Genomic DNA, 15,137 nt, shown 5'->3' with positions numbered 1-15,137 from the left:
CCCTTCCCTGATTAGCAATTGTTTGAATCCACCCTTTGGAACTCAGGGAAGGTCAAGGAGGCTGAATGAAGCCTATATCCTACAGACAAGATATGGAGAACACAGAACTGATCTCTACTCCAGAGCCCCACAGGGTTCTACTCAGTTTTAATTTAGGGAACTAGGCAACTATGACTGTGATAACTTCCTGTCAAAATGGAGCATAGGACTGCCTCAGCTTGGAGTATAGACACTGAATTGGAAGTATTTCTGAGTTCCAAGTTCTAGATCTGAGTCTTGTATGATTAAAATCCTGATCCCTTGGTCTGCCATTTTGGTGTAACAGACCCAATTAGAAGTAGTTGGAGGAGTGATAACTGGAATTTAGTAGACAAAATAAATCTCATTTCTTTTTAGAAGAATAGGCCTGAAACCCAGTCTGGACCTGGCACTTCAGGGAGACTTGTAGCCAGGTAGCCAGTTGCCTAGTTTTATAAAAAGTAAGGTTACTAGCTACCAGCAGACATTGTTTTGAGAATAGTGGCATCCAAGCCTGACACAACTCAGAAAACTCAGGTGTTTAGCAATACAAGGTCTAATCTGAAAGTACACCCATAACATCACCTAGTTATTTTCCGGGATATCTGAACCATAGCTACTCTATTTTGACTTTTAATTTTAAACTTTTCCTTAATAGTCAAACTAGATTTCACCATTAATGACATCAGTGTTTCTTTAGGTATGAGAAGATGCAAGAATTGGGACTCATAAAATCTTCTGAAAAGATCTAACTATCTGAAGGGCTGTTCTGCCAGTTTTTCCCAGAGCACAAAGTGCCTCATTTTTTATTTTCACCCTGAACTCCTTTCAGGGGCATTGAAAGTCAGCAGTTGCAGTGGCCATGTTTTAATCTTTGTAGATGTAGATGACGAGTGTCAGTCTTCAGTTGGCAGAGCCCCTTTTTGCTCATAAACTTGACCATGATTTTGAGGGGGGCATTTCATGACCATTTTATTCCATGATGCTGAGAATGTCGATTCTCAGGTTTGACAAAGATTTTCTTGACATGCCACTCAATGTGTGTTACTGGCCTAGGTCATAAAACAGTATCCAAAATTCTCTGGGCCACCTGTCTTACTAGCCTCTTGGTCCAGGAAAATATTCCCTCTTGTTGATTCTTCCCATATCTAGAGTTACACTGTTACCATCATCGATCTCATATGGAACTATATATTATTCTATTAGAGGCCTCAGACACACATTTGACAGTGTAAGAAACGACAATTTTGTAAAACAGGTGAAATACAAATAACATAGCCAGCAGTTATTAGTAAAGTCACAAGTAAGACTGAAGTTAAGATCTTCCATTAAATATAGCCCAGTCATCTCAGATGTATCTCAGGTCATCTGACTTAGTCAGCTCTGTAGAATCTTCATCTTCCAGGGAAATTACATATTGGCACCACCATCTGTAAGGCACATAGCCCAGTTTTCTGGTGTTACTAGACTGATTATCCTTAATATGGTTCAATTGTTTCCAACATAGAGGAGACTTTAAACCTAAATTACCATAGCCTGGTGTTATCTATATAAATCCATCTCATAATTCTGGGAGATTTTTCCTCCTTTGCTGAAACTTTTCTTCTTGCTCTGACTGAGCTTGAGTAATAGAAAACAGCTCAAATTTATGGCCAGAGTCAGAGCAGGCATTATTAATAGCCCCGGTGAGGAGATCCCATCTAGTAATATCACAGTGACCTGAATATGCCTATAATTTTTTTTTTAAGTAAATTTTCTCAGGGCCAACCAGTTAGAGTCTTGTAGTAGAGACATTTACCAAGGTAACCCAGAACTAGACACAGGTAGTTGGCCACAAACCCAACAATTGAACTGATTTCTAAAACTAGCATAGAATCAGGCCTATAATAGAAAAGCATTTGATTTATATGCCAAGGTCTAAGAAGTCAAGAAAACATAAATGATCATACGAATCAGGTCCAGCATCTTGGGGAAGTTCTCTACCTCTGATGTTGTTGTCTTCTTATCCTGGTGTAGTGTAGTTTCTCCTGATAAAAAAAGTCCTTCCATCCAGGATGGAGACAGTCCCTTAAATTATGTCCTTTTCTAGTCCTGGTTGCAGGTCATGAGGCATCTGATCTTCATCCAAAGATAGATTACTGAGATAAGCTTCAGAAACAAACTTAGGGTGTTCTTTAAGAATTCAATTAAATTTTACATTAATATCACATAACAGCAAAGAACTAAGAGATGAGTCTTACTAGATGCAGACCTCCATTAACAAACAGGGATTTAACATTTTTTGAAATATCTTTTTCTCCCTAAAGTTACCCTCATTTTTATCAAATATAACCAAATTAAGGCTAATTTGTTTGCAAAATAGCTCTGTCCTCACTAATTTTGGTCTGATGATTTATATAACCATATGGAGAAATATCAATAACCTCAGATATGCAGATGACACCACCCTTAAGGCAGAAAGTGAAGAGGAACTAAAAAGCCTCTTGATGAAAGTGAAAGAAGAGAATGAAAAAGTTGGCATAAAGCTCAACATTCAGAAAATGAAGATCATGGCATCTGGTCCCATCACTTCATGGGAAATAGATGGGGAAACAGTGGAAACAGTGTCAGACTTTATTTTGGGGGGCTCCAAAATCACTGCAGATGGTGACTGCAGCCATGAAATTAAAAGACGCTTACTGCTTGGAAGGAAAGTTATGACCAACCTAGATAGCATATTGAAAAGCAGAGACATTACTTTGCCAACAAAGGTGCGTCTAGTCAAGGCTATGGTTTTTCCAGTGGTCATGTATGGATGTGAGAGCTGGACTGTGAAGAAAGCTGAGCGCCGAAGAACTGATGCTTTTGAACTGTGGTGTTGGAGAAGACTCTTGAGAGTCCCTTGGACTGCAAGGAGATGCAACCAGTCCATTCTGAAGGAGATCAGCCCTGGGTGTTCTTTGGAAGGAATGATGCTAAAGCTGAAACTCCAGTACTTCGGCCACCTCATGTGAAGAGTTGACTCATTGGAAAAGACTCTTTTGCTGGGAGGGATTGGGGGCAGGAGGAGAAGGGGATGACAGAGGATGAGATGGCTGGATGGCATCACGGACTCGGTGGACGTGAGTATGAGTGAACTCTGGGAGATGGTGATGGACAGGGAGGCCTGGCGTGCTGCGATTCATGGGGTCGCAAAGAGTTGGACACGACTGAGCAACTGAACTGAACTGAACTGAATTGATTATAGACTTTTTATTTTGCTGAAACATTTATAGAGTCTCAGACTGAACTTTTAAAATAAAACAGGGCTGGGAAACTCACACCGAAGGCTTATCACAGATTTTGCCTAATAAATCTAGGTGAATTCTTCCCTTTTTAAGGCCTCAAAAATTGATTGACATTTTTGAACCCATGAGATAACCTTCCTAACTCACTTGATAAACTTACTGGAAACCTAAGAATTTCCAATTTTTGGAGGAGTCAGATAGAGAGAAAATATAATTGTTTTGTTTATAACGTTTAATTTTACCAAAGTATTGTCATAATTAGTTTGAGAGGAAGGTTTTCCCTACTCCCTGAAAACATAAGATTCAAACCCATAATTTTTCAAATAGAAACCATAAAAGTTATAAGCATATTCGCTGGTTCATTCAGTCCTTCTGTTAACTTTTGTGAAGTCATCAGGTTTTTCATTAGAATACCAGGACATATCAGAATGTTAAGAACTCCATATAATTTCTAGGATATCTGTATTAGTAATTTTACCATACGTTATAACATGAGCAGATTTATTACTCATTTGATAATCTTTTTCATGTAATTTAACCAACCAAATAAACACAGTTTAATATCTTTCTTTGGGATGTTTCAGGGGCCCTCTGAAGCACCCCAAAGTTAGCTAGAGGTCAAGGGAACTTCAAAAGAATTCGATTTAGGAGGTTTTATCAAAAAGGTCAACTAAAAGCATTTAGAACATTTGGTCAGATTTAGTCAGTGTTGATGGGTGTATCATTTAGCTTGTTGATATGTCACAATGGGCGTAAATACCAAGGCTCAAGGTCTAGTGAAAGTCAGCTCCTCCATCTTGGACCTAATTGGCTCTGACCAGTTTTCTTATGGCTGTGTCATTCCTAACAAAATCAATTTATCTAAGTAATCATAATCCAATTTTAGAAAATCCTGATCATGCATAACTCTTTTTAGTATTTTTCATACCGGTTTTTTTTTTTTTAACTGAAAACACATTTCCTACTTTCCTTTAGCAACCAAGAACTAACTTTTATATTAGCATTTTATAGATTGGTGAGCATAAATACCAGTGATAATTTCTAAAACCCTTGCTTTCTTAGAACATTTTAGGATGGCACCAAACATTATTCATTTATAGTCCCAAATCCCTTTAGTTCCTCTGAAAAAGAAAATTAGTATTTAGTAGTAAATGTTTCAAAATCTTATTTTATTTGGAAATGACCTAACTGTTCAATAGACTTCCAACACTTTGCACACTTAGCACAACCCTTAGAAATTTAAGTTATCCCAATCTGGAGAGACTATTTTAGACAGATATTTCTAAAGAATAATTATTCTTAGTAGAGTTTATATAAAAGTTCATACCTCATTTACATTTTTTTAGAAGTTTCTCCACTCGAGGTAATTTCCTTTTTGACAAACTTGTAACAGAAATAATATTTAACATATTAAACCTTAGTACAATGAAAATATTCTACTTAATGTTAATTACTCTAAGACATGTCTATATTCGATAGATCAACAAACAAACATTAATATCAGGTATTTAATACTGAATATTTCCCAATTCACATGAACCTGGAAATTATTGTTTAATTTAGAATTATTTGATTTCTAAGCACTTACCTTTTTTTAAGCCAAATAAATAGAGCTCATTTACAAATTAACCTCAAAAATATTACCCAGAGACAAAGGCATACCAAGACATATTTAGACAGCGCAAGATCTAGCTTCATTTTCTAAGTTTAGTCATGAATTAGATATTACAATATAAAATTTACTAGTTTATAAAAAAACAGTTGAAATAAATAAAATTTTTACAGTCTTTTTCCCTCAGTCTCAGGAGTTAGAGATGGTCTAGATAAGTGTTCCTGAGACCCCTGGTCTCAAGGCACAGGGAAAGAAAATCAAGTTCTAACAGAATGGCGGCAGGTCTACCCAAATGGTGGCCAGACAAAGCAAAATGGCCACCACAAATCGCAACACAGAACACAGAGTTAAAACACACACATATAAACCTGGCAGTCCTCATCAGACACTCCCTTAAATACAAGAATGCAGTCTCTCAGAAAACCTCCTATAGAGACACAGAACTTCAGATCCAAGTACTAACAGCTTCAGAGAGTCAAAGGGAGGAAAGGAAGCCAGGTTGAAAGAAGAAGGGGGAGGAGGCGGGAGAGGGGGGCAAAAGGGATGGCCTTACAGACGTCTCCTGGCACCTGCAGATACCCAGGCATTATGGGACTTTACCCTGGGCCTCCAGAGAAGGGAGGACTGGAACTCGGCCCTACCAGAAATCAGACCAGACCAGAACCAGAATTTGAGTTCTCAGCCAAGAGGAGGTGATCAGTCTCCAATCCTCAGCTCAGGCTGAGGGCCCTTCGACCAGATTGTTGTGTCCAGGGCCGGGGGACTAGAAAAATGCGGAAGGATAGGAAGGGTTAAGAAGAGGAAGGAGAGAGGGAAGGGGAAGAGAGGTCAATAAAGTCTCTTGATCCTTACCGGTCGGGCACTCTGGCCAGTTGTCTGCGTCAGGAGGAGACCAGGGACAAAAGGGTCCCAGTGGTCCATTGGCAGCCAAGCTGGCCCCTGTGTACCCCAAGTGACCAGGATGTCAGTCTCAGTGAAGAAGATTTCCGCCAGAGTTGCCATTTGTTGCAGGAAGGGGGACCCCTTCCAGGGCCCAAAACTGGGCTCTTGTCTAACATTTGGAAATGAACTGTCCGAGGAGACCCATGTGCTGACAAAGCAAGAGATTTTATTGGGAAAGGGCACCTGGGTGGAGAGCAGTAGGGTAAGGAAACCCAGGAGAACTGCTCTGCCAGGTGGCTCACAATGTCGGGTTTTATGGTGATGGGATTCATTTCTGGGTGGTCTTTGGCCAATCATTCTAATTCAGACTCTTTCCTGGTGGCACATGCATTGCTCAGCCAAGATGGATGCTAGCGAGAGGGATTCTGGGAAGTGGACAGACACACGGTGTCTCCTTTCGACCTTTCCCGGACTCTTCCAGTTGGTGGTGGCTTATTAGTTCTGTATTCTTTATCAGGATCTCCTGTCATAAAACAACTCATGCAAATGGTTACTATGGTGCCTGGCCAGGGTGGGTGGTTTCAATCAGTGTGCTTCCCCTAACAGTCTCATCTTGTGTCACCCTCTTCTCTTGCCCTCAACTTTTCCCAGCATCAGGGACTTTTCCAAAGAATCAGCTCTTTGCATCAGGTGGCCAAAGTATTAGAGCTTCAGCTTCAGCATCAGTCCTTCCAAATATTGCAGTTGGAATTGTTATCATGGTTTGGTTGGGTGGGCAATCCCTCACCCCAGTTTGCCCCGGACCACCCAAGTTTTACTGCTGGAATTCTGGGAAAAACCCTCAGTCCCAGGGAACCCTGGAGGGGGCTAATTAGCCTATTGAGGACAGACCTCTTACTTGATCCCCCAACCCCCCAACCCCGAGAGCCAGAAAGGGAACCCTCCTCTTCCTTCTTATATGGTAATCTTCATTTATTCATCCATTCATCCTTGTCTTCAACTCCTTTATTTGGCAAGTATTTACCAAGTACCTAATGAAACAGGAATCCAAGTTCTTGTTCATGAAGGTGAAGAATGAGTTTCAAAGACATGGAAACACTAAAGGTATCAAGTGAATCAGTTCAGTTCACTTCAGTCACTCAGTCATGTATAGGATTCATTAAAGAGAAAGAAAGTACAAAGACTTCAGCATAAACACTGAGAGGAGGTAAAGGGTCCCCCAGAAGAGGAAGATTATAGCAGTTTTATATGTTTACCAGTATTAATCTGTACATTTTTAATTGACTCCTGTCCTTAAAATAAATCACTTCTAACCAATCAGCTGAAAGGTCACATTGTTTAATTTAACATCTTTATGGTTTCTTGGATTAAGTCACCACCCTTTTTCATGCCCCCTGGCCATTTTACAGTGGACCAGTGTATGGGATTAAGATTAATGATCACCAGTTGTTTTTCCCTCAGGCATATGAGACATACATTAATTACTGCCCTTTCCTTGGGATCAACCTAGTGGCTTAGAGGGTAAAGTGTCTTCCTACAATGCGGGAGACCCGGGTTCAATACCTGGGTTGGGAAGCTCTCCTGGAGAAAGCAATGGCAACCCACTCCAGGACTCTTGCCTGGAAAATCCCATGGACGGAAGAGCCTGGTAGACTACAGTCTATGGGGTCGCAAAGAGTCGGACACCACTGAGCAACTTCACTTTCCTGGATCTGAGTGCTGATAGTTTATCAGACCAAGGACACATTTCAGGAATTTGGGACAAAGGGTATAGCTTTAGGCAAATGGAGTGAGGAGCTCCCAGCAGCCGGGAGGAGCTACTCCACGCCTGAGGTCAGGGGCGGTGGCCAAGAGGTAAGGAGCAGCTGCTGGAGCAGTGGGGAAGAGCTACCCCATGTCCAAGATAAGAAAAGTGAAAGCGAAGTCACTCAGTCGTGTCCGACTCCTTGTGACCCCATGGGCTGTAGCCTACCAGGCTTTTCCGTCCATGGGATTTTCCAGGCAAGAATACTGGAGTGGGTTGCCATTGCTTTCTCCAGGAGAGCTTCCCAACCCAGGGATTGAACCCAGGTCTCCCGCATTGTAGACAGACACTTTACCGTCTGAGCCACCAGGGAAGTAGAAACCCAAATAAGAGGGTAGGTGTTCTGAGAGGCATCAGAGGGCAGACACACTGAAACCATAATCAAAGAAAACTAGTCAATCTAATCACATGGACCACAGTCTTGTTTAACTCAATGAAACTAAGCCATGCCGTATGGGGCCACCCAAGATGGGCGGGTCATGGTGGAGAAATCTAACAGAATGTGGTCCACTGGAGAAACGAATGGCAAACCACTTCAGTATTCTTGCTTTGAGAACCCCATGAACAGTATGAAAAGGCAAAATGATAGGATACTGAAAGAGGAACTCCCCAGGTCGGTAGGTGCCCAATATGCTACTGGAAATCAGTGGAGAAATAACTCCAGAAAGAATGAAGGGATGGAACCAAAGCAAAAACAATACCCAGTTGTGGCTGTGACTGGTGATAGAAGCAAGGTCCGATGCTGTAAAGAGCAATATTGCATAGGAACCTGGAATGTTAGGTCCATGCTGCTGCTGCTGCTAAGTCGCTTCAGTCGTGTCTGACTCTGCGACACCATAGACGGCAGCCCACCAGGCTCCCCCATCCCTGGGAGTCTCCAGGCAAGAATACTGGAGTGGGTTGCCATTTCCTTCTCAAATGCATGAACCATGAATCAAGGCAAATTGGAAGTGGTCAAACAGGAGGCGGCAAGAGTGAACGTCGACATTCTAGGAATCAGCAAACTAAAATGGACTGGAATGGGTGAATTTAACTCGGATGACCATTATATCTACTACTGTGGGCAGGAATCCCTTAGAAGAAATGGAGTAGCCATCATGGTCAACAAAAGAGTCTGAAATGCAGTACTTGGATGCAATCTCAAAAACGACAGAATGATCTCTGTTCATTTCCAAGGCAAACCATTCAATACCACAGTAATCCAAGTCTGTGCCCCAACCAGTAACGCTGAAGAAGCTGAAGTTGAACGGTTCTATGAAGACCTACAAGACCTTTTAGAACTAATACCAAAAAAGATGTCCTTTTCATTATAGGGGACTGGAATGCGAAAGTAGGAAGTCAAGAAACACCTGGAGTAACAAGCAAATTTGGCCTTGGAATATGGAATGAGGCAGAGCAAAGGCTAATAGAGTTTTTCCAAGAGAACGCACTGGTCATAGCAAACACCCTCTTCCAACAACACAAGAGAAGACCCTACACATGGACATCACAAGATGGTCAACACCGAAATCAGATTGATTATATTCTTTGGAGCCAAAGTGGAGAAGCTCTATACAGTCAACAAAACCAAGACCAGGAGCTGACTGTGGCTCAGATCATGAACTCTTTATTGCCAAATTCAGACTTAAATTGAAGAAAGTAGGGAAAACCACTAGACCAATCAGGTATTACCTAAATCAAATCCCTTATGATTATACATTGGAAGTGAGAAATAGATTTAAGGGACTAGATCTGATAGATAGAGTGCTGGATGAACTATGGACGGAGGTTCATGACATTGTACAGGAGACAGGGATCAAGATCATCCCCATGGAAAAGAAATGCAAAAGAGCAAAATGGCTGTCTGGGGAGGCCTTACAAATAGCTGTGAAAAGAAGAGAAGTGAAAAGCAAAGGAGAAAAGGAAAGATATAAGCATCTGAATGCAGAGTTCCAAAGAATAGCAAGAAGAGATGAGAAAGCCTTCCTCAGTGATCAATGCAAAGACATAGAAGAAAACAACAGAATGGGAAAGACTAGAGATCTCTTCAAGAAAATTAGAGATGCCAAGGGAACATTTCATGCAAAGATGGGCTCGATAAAGGACAGAAATGGTCTGGACCTCACAGAAGCAGAAGATATTAAGAAGAGGTGGCAAGAATACATGGAAGAACTGTACAAAAAAGATCTTCACGACCCAGATAATCATGATGATGTGATCACTAATCTAGAGCCAGACATCTTGGAATGTGAAGTCAAGTGGGCCTTAGAAAGCATCACTACGAACAAAGCTAGTGGAGGTGATGGAATTCCAGTTGAGCTGTTTCAAATCCTGAAAGATGATGCTGTGAAAGTGCTGCACTCAATATGCCAGCAAATTTGGAAAACTCAGCAGTGGCCACAGGACTGGAAAAGGTCAGTTTTCATTCCAATCCCTAAGAAAGGCAATGCCAAAGAATGCTCAATTGCACTCATCTCACATGCTGGTAAAGTAATGCTCAAAATTCTCCAAGCCAGGCTTCAGCAATCTGTGAACCATGAAATTCCAGATGTTGAAGCTGGTTTTAGAAAAGGCAGAGGAACCAGGGATCAAATTGCCAACATCTACTGGATCATGGAAAAAGCAAGAGAGTTCCAGAAACACATCTATTTCTGCTTTATTGACTATGCCAAAGCCTTTGACTGTGTGGATCACAATAAACTGTGGAAAATTCTGAAAGAGATGGGAATACCAGACCACCTGACCTGCCTCTTGAGAAACCTATACGCAGGTCAGGAAGCAACAGTTAGAACTGGACATGGAACAATAGACTGGTTCCAGATAGGAAAAGGAGTACATCAAGGCTATATATTGTCACCCTGCTTATTTAGCTTATATGCAGAGTACATCATGAGAAACGCTGGGCTGGAAGAAGCACAAGCTGGAATCAAGATTGCTAGGAGAAATATTGATAACCTCACTATGCAGATGACACCACCCTTATGGCAGAAAGTGAAGAGGAACTTAAAAGCCTCTTGATAAAAGTGAAAGAGGAGAGTGAAAAAGTTGGCTTAAAGCTCAACATTCAGAAAACTAAGATGATGGCATCTGGTCCCATCACTTCATGGGAAATAGATGGGGAAACAGTGGAAACAGTGTCAGACTTTATCTTTTTGGGGCTCCAAAATCACTGCAGATGGTGACTGCAGCCATGAAATTAAAAGACCCTTACTGTTTGGAAGGACAGTTATGACCAACCTAGATAGCATATTGAAAAGCAGAGACATTACTTTGCCAACAAAGGTGCGTCTAGTCAAGGCTATGGTTTTTCCAGTGGTCATGTATGGAGAGTTGGACTGTGAAGAAAGCTGAGTGCCGAAGAACTGATGCTTTTGAACTGTGGTGTTGGAGAAGACTCTTGATCGTCCCTTGGACTCAAGGAGATCCAACCAGTCCATTCTAAAGGAGATCAGTCTTGGGTGTTCTTTGGAAGGACTGATGTTGAAGCTGAATACTTTGGCCACCTCATGGGAAGAACTGACTCATTGGAAAAGACTCTTTTGCTGGGAGGGATTGGGGGCAGGAGGAGAAGGGGACGACAGAAGATGAGATGGCTGGATGGCATCACCAACTTGATGGACATCAGTCTGAGTGAACTCCGGGAGATGGTGATGGACAGGGAGGCCTGGCGTGCTGCGATTCATGGGGTGGCAAAGAGTCAGACAAGACTGAGAAACTGATCTGAACTGAACTGAATAGAGTGAGATGTTTACTGAAAACAAGACCTAGGTCTCAGAGTCCTACACTTACTGCCTAGCAATTTCTACCTCACTAATACACAGCAGACTGTTGCTGAGAATGTAACAGGACCCCCATTCTCAAACAGCCCACATTTTAGGGGCTTCTCTGCTGGCGCAGTGGATAAGAATGTGCCCTCCAGTGCAGGGAATCTGGGTTCAATCCCTGGACAGGAAGATCTCACACAACATGGAGCAACTAAGCCCATACGCCACAAATACTGAAGCCCACACTTCCCTGAGCCTGTGCTTGGCAACAAGAGAAGCCACTGCAATGAGAAGCCCTCCCACCACGATTAAGAGTAGCCCCAGCTCGTCACAACCGGAGACTGCCTGTGTGCAGCAACAAAGACCCAGTGTAGCCAATAAATAAGTACGTAGAAAAAAATTTTTAATTAGTTTTTTTAAAAAGTTCACATTTTGAAACAGGAGGGGAGGGCGGTAGGGCACAACCTTTCCCAAGGATGAAATATAAACTGATTAGAATCAAATGGGTCCAAGATGGCAGATAAGTCAACTTGGATTAAACCTTGATCCTCATTACACATTGTAACACCTCAGCAAGCCAAATGACACACCCAGAGGTGCCATGAGTTTGATGGTCAACCATCAAAGACGAAAAAGTGGACTGTGGCCAAATTCCTAGAAATCTTCCCTCAAATAATTTCAATAATCCTCCCACTCATTATCCTGTGAAGGCACCCATCCCATAAAAGCTAACCACAGTGCCTTGTGAGGCCGCACTTGCCCTCTGGAACAGCCCACACTCTGTGGAGTGTGTTTCTGTCTGAATAAATCCACTTCTTACCTATCGCTTTTTCTCTTACTGAATTCTTTCTGCAATGAGCCATAAAGAACCTGAGCTTCATTAGGTCCTCAAACCATGTGTGTGATCTTGGTTGGAATACTGTGGGTTTTGGCTGGGTTTGAGTCCCCGCCAGGTGAGTTTGAGTTCCATATTGGCCTTTGGCTGGGTTCAAGCCCTGGCACATGGGTTCAAATCCTGTTATATGCATTCAAGTCCCAATCTCAGGTAGACAGTTTCAGTTCTAGTTCAATTCAGTTCAGTCGCTCAGTCGTGTCCAACTCTTTGTGACCCCATGAACTGCAGCACACCAGGCCTCCCTGTCCATCACCAACTCCTGGAGTCCATCCAAAGCCATGTCCGTTGAGTCGGTGATGCCATCCAACCATCTCATCCTCTGTCCTCCCATTCTCCTCCTGGCCTCAATCTTTCCCAGCATCAGGGTCTTTTCAAATGAGTCAGCTCTTCGCATCAGGTGGCCAAAGTACTGGAGTTTCAGCTTCAACATCAGTCCTTCCAATGAACACCCATAAAGGACTGATCTCCTTTATGATGGACTGGTTGGATCTCCTTTTAGTTCTAGAGAGGGAAGTAAACAGTAAACTGAGAAGGTGTGGTTTTTTATATGGGACTGATATTTCAGAGACCACTGAAGGGAAGGGGGAGGTGAGAAGGGAAGAGAAGGGCAGTTCTAAATGCAGGCACTGATGGGACGGGGCAGGCTTTGCCCCCAGCCAAGCTGGCGGCTTCAACACACCTGTTCTCACCCAGGGCATTCCTGTCCCCACCCCACCCAGTTCTTTGATGATGTCTGGGAAAAATCTGTGGTTGTCACAACTGGAGTGGGGAGGGGCTCCTGGAATCAAATAGGTGGGGGCCAGGGATGATGTTCAACCCCCGACAGTGCCCAGGGCTCCCCCCACAGAGGATGATCTGCCCTGAATGTTGAAGTATCATGGGGGAGACCCTGCACTAATATTACTCTGACCTGCTGGTGTCCCCAGATTCTTGCTCAGGCAGGGACTCTATCCAGGTCACCTCTGTGTCCTGAGGTGACCTAGCGTAGGGCAAGCAGGAGATCCGAGATGAGCACTGGGGATGAAACCACAAGTCTGTGTGCCCAGGGGTAATGGCATCAATCACTTCCTTGTGCAGTTAGCTTTTCCCTGAGTCACTCTCTCTTGTCAAGGTCTCTTGGCTATCCTGGAGGTGATATTGAGAGCAAGGACTGGAGTGAAGCTTGCTAATGTAAAAGGTACAGAGAACAGAGGGCCATCATATGATCCAGCAACCCCATTCCTGGGCATATATGAAGACAAAACTTTAATTTGAAAAGAATACTAATAATCATAGTAACACTATTCACAATAGGCAAGACATGGAAGCAACCTAAATGTCCATTGACAGGTATGGATAAAGGATATGTGGTATGGCTATACAATGGAATATTACTCAGCCATCGAAAAGAATGAAATAATTCCATTTGCAGCAACATGGATGGAACCAGATATGGTCATACTAAAATCAAAGTAAGTTAGAAACAGAAAGGCAGATACAATATGATACCACTTACATAGGGAATCTAAAATATGACACAGATGAACTTATCTACAAAATAGAAACAGACTCACAGACATAGGGAACGGGCTTGTGGTTGCCCAGGGGGAGAGGGTTGGGGAAAGGAAGTGTTGGGAGTTTGGGATTAGCAGATGCAAACTGTTGTATTGGCGCTAGTGGTAAAGAATCCACCTGCCAAAGCAGGAGACATAGATTTGATCCCTGGGTCGGGAAGATACTCTGGAGAAGGACATGGCAATCCACTCTAGTATTCTTGCCTGGAAAACTCCATGGGCAGAGGAGCCTAGCAGGCTACACAGTCCACGTGGGTGTGTGCTAAGTCACTTCAATCGTGTCCAACTCTTTGCGACACTATGAACCAAAGACAGCCAGGCTCCTCTGTCCCTGGGATCAGAATACTGACTGGAGTGGGTTGCCATACCCTTCACTAGGGGATCTTCCCAATCCAGGGATCAAACCCATGTCTCGTATGTCTCCTGCATTGACGGGCAGGTTCTTACCACAGGTTCTTACCACTAGCGCCACCTGGGAGGCCCTACAGTCCAAGGGGTTACAAAAGAATCGGATATGACTGAACACACATAGATGAATCTTCCTAAAATATATAAGGTGGATAAACAGCAAAGTCCTACTGTATAGCACAGGGAACTATATTCAATATCCTGTGACAAACCATGATGGAAAAGAAAAAAATAGCTTTATTGATAGAGTCAGTTCCTAAGTGACTGGGCCCTTCCTCCCCCATGGTTCTCATTGCTGCCCAAGGCTGCAGACTTTCTTGCCACAACCATGGTCTTCAGGTCCAGGACAAGCCACCTGCAGACCACCCATACCTTCCCAGGGCTGGCAGCTCTCATTAGCTACTAATGGCAAGACACACCCAGAAAGCAAAAACATGACCATGAAAATATACTCAGGCATGTTCAAATTGAGGAAGTAACATTCTTATCTCTGTTTAGTACTCACCTGATTTTAGAATAGCTTAGATTGACAAAAATGTTGAAAAGCCCTGGACCCCTATTTCCAGCACATTACATTAGTATGATATGTTTGTACCAACTGAAGAATCAAGATAGATACATTATTATTAACTAAAGTCCAGAAGCGACTTAGCAGCAGCAGCAGCAGCAGTAGCAGACTTTGCTAGAATTTCCCTAGTTTTCCCTGTAAGTCCTTTTTCTCTCCCAGTCTCCTCTGGGATGTGACAGTCTCTCAGACTTTCCTGAGTTTTGATACCTAGAAAGCTTTGAGGAAGACTGATCAGGTATTCTGTTCCTCGGTTGGTTTGTTCAGAGATAAATTTATTAAACTGGTCACTTGGTAATCTGTGTCCTTTTTGTGTATATTTGTTGTTGTTTTAGTCACTAAGTCGTGTCCAGTTTTTTTGTAACCCCATGGACTGTAGCCCTCCAGGCTC

This window comes from Ovis canadensis, chromosome 5 (genome assembly GCF_042477335.2).
Source record: "Ovis canadensis isolate MfBH-ARS-UI-01 breed Bighorn chromosome 5, ARS-UI_OviCan_v2, whole genome shotgun sequence".
Taxonomy (NCBI): Eukaryota; Metazoa; Chordata; class Mammalia; order Artiodactyla; family Bovidae; genus Ovis; species Ovis canadensis.
Note: the sequence above shows the minus strand (reverse complement) of the source record.